Genomic DNA, 7,584 nt, shown 5'->3' on the forward strand with positions numbered 1-7,584 from the left:
TGCATCCTCTTCAGGAGAGAACCGTTCACAGCACCATTGATTTAGTGCACTTCTTCAGTGAAATAAAGGTTTGTATACATTTCATTTATAAAGTCTTTAGTGTGCTGTAAATGATATTATTTTATGCAACGCAACATACAAGGACAAAATGTTAATTAGCTGCTTTAGCAGTGGTTGTTTCGCATGAAGGAAATGCCTTTTGCCTTGCATAACATAAATAGATTTTATCCGTAGTACTGAATTTAATTTAATTTGATGTTAATATATGTTTTTCTTAACATGTATGACTCGCTTTCTTTGGTGGAACAACAAAGAAGATTTTGGTTTCTACAATAAAAGTGCATAGAATCCGTTGTTTGAACCCCAACTTGCTTCAAAATATCTTCTTTTGTGTTATGCAGATGAAAAGAAGTCACAGAGTTTCGCAACAATATGATGGGGAAAGTAATTGATGGCAGAAAGATGATGTAAATCCTCTAGTTAAGCAGAAACAAGAGGTCTAAAACTAAATTATGTCTCAGGATGTCTATCAACTGGAATAGAAAAACATCTATAACAGATGTGGAAATATGACTTTTCAAAATGTAGCCTAATGGCACAACTTTTGGGACTATGTAAAAGTTTTAGTTTTCAAATTAAATTACGAATGTATTATTATAACTAATACTAATAATTTTGCTGCACATTACTAGAAATTCCACTAAAACCACTCAGAACATATTCAGAATATTTTATGTTTTTATAAGAGGAAAATTGATTTAAAATATGTAGTTGGAGTGTAATCTTACCCAGCTGTTTCTTTAAATTACCTTGAAGACCTATTTTTGCCAGATTTAATTTAAAAAACTGTTTTCCTGGTCTCTAGTTTGAAGGACTTTCAACATTTTGATTTTTCAATGTTAGAATCAAAGTTTACATTGAGATCCCTGAACAAACTATGACATTATTATTCCAACCATGAAGGTTGCAGAAAAATATGAAACATGATTCCTTCTCACACCTTTGTGTGAAGCTGAGGTATGTCCACTGCATAACTTCATGGGGAAAAGAATTGATCATTTTCTTTGAATGGTTGGTTTCTCTTTGCTAGCATTCCCTCTGATTCTTCAAAGAAATTTGGCCACCCGCTAATGTGACAGTGAGCTATGACTCCCTACATCTTCAGAGAAAATGCTTAATTGAATCATTCATGGTTAATCTCTTGGCAAATAATTGACATGGTTTTATTTATCTATATTCATTTATTTATTTATAAATTATTAATAATTCTTCAAAATCCATGATGTGTATTTTTAGACCTGAATACTTGTACTTTGATAAGTACAGAACAAGTTGCATGGTTCGGTAAAAGCATGGTTACATAATGAAAATTATCCTTAGTTTGCTATATTTTAAAGGGAAAGCAATCTTACAAGATCTTTTTCATGATGCTTCCAGTCGTTCATGATAATTGGATCAGTCATGAAAGTGTGGGAACCCCGACTAATTTCCAGAAACAGCGTTAATCATGTTCTCTTCTGCAGACGCAGGTAACGCAATAGCATGATCCATGTCATTGAAATAATTGGGACGATATTGGTTTTCAAAGTTTGATGCCCTTTTATGGTGACTGAAATACATCTGGATTTAAGATCACTCCACTTCTCTGAAGAGAACCACAGAGTTTGTCATACATAATGAAGTTACCTTGGCCATTAGTTTGCTTCTCCCTGCGGTGGCTCATTGATTTTCTTCAGTGATCAGCTTAATGGAGCCGGAGCTGCTGGTTCAGACACCGTGTTCCTTAACAGATGGAGTTATTCTCTTCTAAACACCTCCACCTGCTACCATCACCACTGCAGCAGTCCTGCCTATGTGTAAAAACCACAGGTATACATCTGAAACCCATTTTGAGAATCTCAAGGAAATTTGTCACGGTCCCATTTCACCCCATAATAAGAATAAAATGTATTCTGCATATATATAATTGTGTTAGTGTGTGTATATATATATATATATATATATAGAAATAGATATATATATAGATAGATAGATAGATAGATAGATGTATATAAAGAGTGTTTTCACGACACATCATCAATCGCCATATTACCATATCACTGGCTCAGAAGAGTCATTTGTTCTGGAATTGGACTATACTGGTCGCGCTATGTTTTTGGTTCACTAAAAAGGACCAACTCTGAAGGGTCATTCATTCTGGAATTGGAGTATAGGCTATTTGTTGCACTGTATAATTTTGATTCACTAAAAAGAACCGGCTCAGAAGAGTCATTTGTTCTGAAATTGGACTATACTGGTTGCGCTGTGACACATCATCAATTGCCATATTGGTCATATTGGAACAAAACTTGCACATTTTGCTGATTATTGCTGCTGAAAATGGTCAATTATTGTTATGTTTTGGGCTGTACTAATCTGTCAGACTGGGAAAAACATTTGGAGTACTATAGACTGCCAAAAGTTAAAACAAATCAAGGAGAAGCATACAAAAAAACTGTCTTGAGGAATGGCGTTTGCGGTTGGCCAAACTGAACCAGAATTTCCAGGGCAAGAATTTTGACAACATTTGTGTTTGTTCTTATCATTTCTGTTCAGGTCGGAGAAATGGTGAGCTAATATCCTTTTTTATTAATTCTGCTTGTACGTATCTTTACCACCTATTAACTTACATTTGTGAATATATTGCACCCTTTCCTACTTACTAAGTCGTTCCCTATATGATTTCACAGATGTTTCTGTGGTTTAGACAGCATAAATTAGCAGAACAACGTATTCAGTAGCACACTAACCCTGCAATCCTTGCTGTTGTTTACATCCGAGTCTGGCCACACATGGCCACACATGCGGGTAACTGACCAAATGGTAATGTAAGTGCAAACCCTCTTATTACAGTAATGAAAAATTAAAATGTAAGCAAAACTATATATAATACAATCAGAATTATAATAAAAATATATTTAAAAATAATTTTGGGGTGAAATAGGACAAACTATTAAAAAACATCAAACGCATTTATGCTCCCAGAAGTCAATAAAATCACAAACCTCCATTTTAGAGCACCTGGAGACGTATTCACTTGAAAAAAAACATTTTATTGTAAAATGCAAATGGTAGTTGAAGAGATTTAGTCTATGCTGTCTTCATTTGCATAACTAAGTAAACGTGTGTGGTTCTTTTCAAAGCTGAAAGCATCATTACCTTCACCTTCCCTCTGGATGGAAATGCCAGCAACGCTGTCTAGAAGTTTATGAGCTGGGGAGTTTCTGGCCCTCGCCTCGTCCATCTTGACCAACTCTCCTCAGGACGAACTCTGTCCTTTGCTGACTCAGTTTTGTTGGATCACTTTCCAGCAAAGAGCTTCACCTTATGTTTGTATGATGGACGAGGATGAAAAGGTTAGGCTACTTGTTTATAGATGTTTCTTTCACTCATCCTTGTTCAAGCTGTCTTATAAGCTATCTTAAAATCTAGAACAAACACAGCGACCAAACAGCGCGATTCCCAAACGAACGATTCTCAGGAGCCGGTTCTTTTTAATGAATCAAAATCATATAGCGCGACCAGGTGACTCTTCTGATCCGGTTCTTTAGTGAATCAAAAACGTATCGCCCGACCAACGTTCATTAAAGTAATAAGTAACTAATATTGTTTTGGGAGTCTCCTACAATAGGTTTACATGCATGCAATGTCAAACAATGCTTTTGTTTTCTCAAAATATGCGTTTAATATCACCTTCATTTTCCCAGCGATTTTCAAACGATTCGTTCGAAGCAGTTCAAATACTTAGTCTCTCTAAACCCCACCTTTCCGTGAGCCTACTCTGTTGTGATTGTTCAACTGCGTACAACGCTGAATGGAAAATACAAACATCTATTATTTATCATACTTACAGTCTGTGATTCAGTGGAGCCAGCTGGTCCAATTTTGATTCACTTAAATGAACCGACTTCAGATCGTTTTCTAGCATTGGACTATTTGTCGTGCAGTATAATTTTGATTCACTAAAAAGAACTGGTTCAGAAGAGTCATTCATTCTGTAATTAGACTATACTGGTCGCACTGTATGATTTTGATATATTAAAAAGAACCGATTCAGAAGAGTCATTTGTTCGAACCGGCTCAGAAGAGTCATTCATTCTGGAATTGGACTGTACTGGTCGCGCTGTATGATTTTGATTCACTAAAAAGAACTGGTTCAGACAAGTCATTCGCTCTGGAATTGGACTATACTGGTCGCACTGTATGATTTTGATTTATTAAAAAGTACCGGCTCAGAAGAGCCGTTTGTTCGAACCGGCTCAGAAGAGTCATTCATTCTGGAATTGGACTATACTGGTTGCATATAGTTGCACTGTATGATTTTGATTCACTTAAAAGAACCGGCTCAGAAGAGTCATTCATTCTAGAATTGGACTATACTGGTCGCACTGTATGATTTTGATTCACTAAAAAGAACTGGTTCAGAAGTGTCATTCGTTCTGGATTTTGATTTATTAAAAAGAACCGGCTCAGAAGAGGCATTTGTTCGAACCGGCTCAGAAGAGTCATTCGTTCTGGAATTGGACTGTACTGGTCGCGCTGTATGATTTTGATTCACTAAACCAGCTCAGAAGAGTCATTTGTTCTGAAATTGGACTATACTGGTCACGCTGTATGTTTTTGGTTCACTAAAAAGAATCGGCTCCGAAGAGTAATTTGTTCTGGATAATGGACTATACTGGTCGTGCTGTGTAATTTTGATTCACTAAAAAGAACCGGTTCAGAAGAATCATTTGTTCGAACCAGCTCAGAATAGTCATTTGTTCTGGAATTGGACTATACTGTTCACGCTGTATGTTTTTGTTCACTAAAAAGAACCTGCTCAAAAGAGTCATTCGTTCTGGAATTGGACTATACTGGTCGCGCTGTATGTTTTTGGTTCACTAAAAAAAAACGGATCTGAAGGGTCATTCATTCTGGAATTGGACTATAGGCTATTTGTTGCACTGTATAATTTTGATTCACTAAAAAGAACCGGCTCAGAAGAGTCATTTGTTCGAACCGGCTCAGAAGAGTCATTTGCTCTGAAATTGGACTATACTAGTCGCGCTGTATGTTTTTGGTTCACTAAAAAGAACCGGCTCAGAAGAATCATTCGTTCTGGAATTGGACTATACTTATTGCACTGTATGATTTTGATTCAATAAAAAGAATTGTCTCAGAAGAGTCATTTGTTCTGGATAATGGACTATACTGGTCGTGCTGTATAATTTTGATTCACTAAAAAGAACCAGTTCAGAAGAATCTTTTGTTCGAACCTGCTTAGAAGAGTCGTTTGTTCTGGAATTGAACTATACTGGCTGTGCTGTATGATTTTGATTCATTAAAAAGAACCCTCTCAGTAGAGTCATTAGTTCTGGAATTGGACTATACTAGTCGTACTGTATTATTTTAATTCATTAAGAAGAACCGGCTCCTGAGAATCATTCATTCAGGAGTCGTCGCGTTGTTTGTTTGTTTTTATGCACAGCTTGTGTTGACACTTCAACAGAAAGATTTGCATTTAAACTTGAGTTGCATTGCATCACATCAACAACTCACATTTACAGCTCAGGTATGATTTATTTTCCTGTGCAGGATGCTGAAGGTGTACATTGGTTTACACTTAAATGTTAAGTCTTGTGTTGAAATTTGCTGTGTCAGTCGAGTCCGTGATTTATGTATGTGCTTTTATTGCTTTTCTCATCGTCGCTATCGAACCTCAATTGTTTATCACATTTCTCCGCATATATACAGCAATTAGTTTACTCCCTGGAGACATCCATCTTGATCTTCATGAATCCATAATGCGCTTATATATCTACTCACTTTTCACTGAGGAGTCATCATACTCTGTCTGGGGAAGCTCATTCAGACGCGCCTGCAAAGTTTCACATGAGCTCACCTGTCCAGTTGTGGTTCAAAATGAAGCGGCGAGCGGCACCGGCCGCCTTAAAAGATATCATACATCATCAGATTGCATTCTGGGGACAATGGGATCTGCACTCATTCAAGGCCCAGATTTCCATTTCAATTTTCTGCTCAGTGGAGTTGATGTATGTGGCGAATCGCTCCACAGCCTCGCTCTCCACCGGCCCGTTCCATCTTCACACCATTTATTAGCCTGGAATCCCGGTGACCTTGTCTCCCCGCGCGCGCTGACGCCACACCTGCTGTCACCGAGAGCAAAGAGAAGCGGCGCGCTATGAGACGGCCCGCAAACCCCAGGACATTACACTTATCTGAATCCAGCACACTTCAATTTGGTCTGGACCCTGCATCTGGGCCCCATTTCAAGTTGCTGGTTAAACTTTACTTTCCCTCTCCCCTGGAGAAGAATGCAGGGATGGATGATGAAATGTCACCTGAAAGTGGGCTATTGATGGTTGCATGAAGATGAGTCTATACAATACATATAGCTGTTGCTGTTGTCGTCGTCGTTTTTGTGGTTATCGTTGTTTTTGGTTGTTGCCATTGTCGCTGGGGAGTCCGTGGAAAAGTAAGTAAATAAATAAAGATTGAAATACATTTAAAATTTAGATTAAATAAAAACTTATATTAAAATAAAATTAGAAAAAAGTATGAAATAAATAACTATAATTAAATGTAAAAATAAATCAAATAAATTAATTAATAAATTAAAAAAAGATTGTAATAAATTAACCTTAGATTAAAATAAATGTAAAATAAATTAATATAATTTTATAAATGTATGAAATAATAAATTAATAAAGAAATAAATACATATTAGAATAAAACAAATATAGTTTAAATATAGTATAAGTACATAAATATAAAAATAAAGAAATTCATGTAAAAATAAATAATACATTTGGATAAAAATATAAACAGATTAAAGTAATTAAATATATACATTAAGTAATAGATTAAAATAATTAAAACAAAACAAATAATAATGAAATGTGAAAAAAGTACAAACTAAATAACAATAGATGAAAGTAAGTAAATAAAGCTTAGGTTAAAATAAATGTAAAATTAATGAATGTAATTTAATAAATTTCTGAAATATTAAATTAATAAATTAATTTATAAAAATCAGATTATTAAATCAATATTTAATATTTACAAATATTAAAATAAAACAAATAGGTACATAAATACATGTAAAAATAAAGAAATGAATGTAAAAATAAATTATAAATTAGGATCAAAATAAAACAGTAAAATAATTAAAAATATTAAAACAAGTAAAAACAGCTAAAGTAACTGAAAAAAGTAGAAAATAATAATTAAATGTAAATATATATATATATATATATATAAAGATTAAAGTAAGTAAATAAAGCTTCGGTTAAAATAAATGTACAATAAATTAATACAATTTAATAAATTTATAAAATAATAAAAGTCTGAATAAACAAATTAATAAATATTAGAATAAAACAAATAAATACATGAATAAATGTAAAAATAAATAAATAAATTCAGATTAAAATACAAAAACTGAGTAAAATAATTAAATAAAAAACATTAAAACAAGTAAAAAAGATTCAAATTATTGATTAAAAGATTAAAATAAGTAAATAAAACTAAAATTAAATAAAA

Source organism: Labeo rohita, chromosome 9 (genome assembly GCF_022985175.1).
Source record: "Labeo rohita strain BAU-BD-2019 chromosome 9, IGBB_LRoh.1.0, whole genome shotgun sequence".
Lineage (NCBI taxonomy): Eukaryota > Metazoa > Chordata > Actinopteri > Cypriniformes > Cyprinidae > Labeo > Labeo rohita.